Consider the following 1,348-nt stretch of genomic DNA (forward strand, 5'->3'; position numbering starts at 1 on the left):
TTATGCAAAGCTTTCTATCCAGGGTATTATCTGCAGTATTTATTTGGCTCCTATACACACAGATCAACTCATCAGCTTTTTCAGCAATGTTTCTTTACACAGCCTGAACAGGCTTCATCATCTTGGCACGTACAGCGCACCGTGTGTCTTTAGGAGATTACTGGATTGTCTTAGCTTCTGCCTTTCTGACCTCTGCGGTTACGTCATTGCACGGTCACAGCAAGGAATATTATATAAGTAAGAGATGTACCTTAACATTACAGGATGGAATTCAAAGTGTTAATATTTCTTATATTTAAGGGTATATCTAGGATTGGAAAAATTGTATTTTTCCCCTCCCCCCAGAAACAGAACCTCTCATCTCTATGGGTTGTATTTGATATGGCAGCTCATTCCCATTAAAGCGATAAGTCTAAGTTGCAATACCCGACATAGCCTATGGACACGAGTGGCACTGTATCTGGGAAAGAAATGCAGGTTAGTTTTTTCTTGTCTTGTGCAACCCCTTTAAAGGAGATCTTTCAACACTAACTCATGCCATAGGCGCAGCTCCGCTGATTCCTGCACAGTTGGAATTTTTTCTCTAGCCCCGACCATTCCTGAGCAATTGGTTCAGTTAGTTTAAGTACCCAATATGCTAATCAGGCTTTCTACTGTCAGACAGGTAGTCAGAAACTATCTACTATTATCAGTACTGATTGCTCCGGAATGGTGGGGGCTAAAGAAATAACTTAAACTGTGCTGGAATCAGAGGAGTGTCACCCAGTAAAGGATGCAAAGAGTTGAAGGTTCCCTTCAAAGAGAATGTATCAGATTGAAATGCAGTCCAGTCTGCAGGCAGCATGTTATAGAGCAGGAGGAGCGGATTGAAATATTGAGTTAGAAAAATGTTTTAAGAAATATATCAAGAATATATAAAATTCTATATCACCCCCCTTTCCCTAGATCCCAAATAAAACTAAGTAAACTCAAAATCAAATCTATTAGTTATCCCCAGAATTATTAACATGTAAAAATCTTTGTGGTGAACGGAAAATTTACATAAGTGATGCCGTTGTGGAAAATACCAAAAAGTCAAATTTTTTTGCACAAAAATGACATGCAAAGAATTGGCTCTGTGTTGTGACATCTACATGATAGTACCAGACATTCACTGGTGTACAGTACTATAATGGGACATTGCAGGGAGAACACTCAGTATGGGCGACCACATCAGGCATGAGCAGTATGGGTCCTTAGCAGGTCTCTGTTCTGGTTAATAACTGGCTAAACCCAGAAAGGGACCGGTTACTGCTGTAAATACTGTATGTAGTTTGCCATTTTAGGATCGGTCTCATATAGTTATGAA

Source organism: Leptodactylus fuscus, chromosome 8 (genome assembly GCF_031893055.1).
Source record: "Leptodactylus fuscus isolate aLepFus1 chromosome 8, aLepFus1.hap2, whole genome shotgun sequence".
NCBI classification, from domain to species: Eukaryota; Metazoa; Chordata; class Amphibia; order Anura; family Leptodactylidae; genus Leptodactylus; species Leptodactylus fuscus.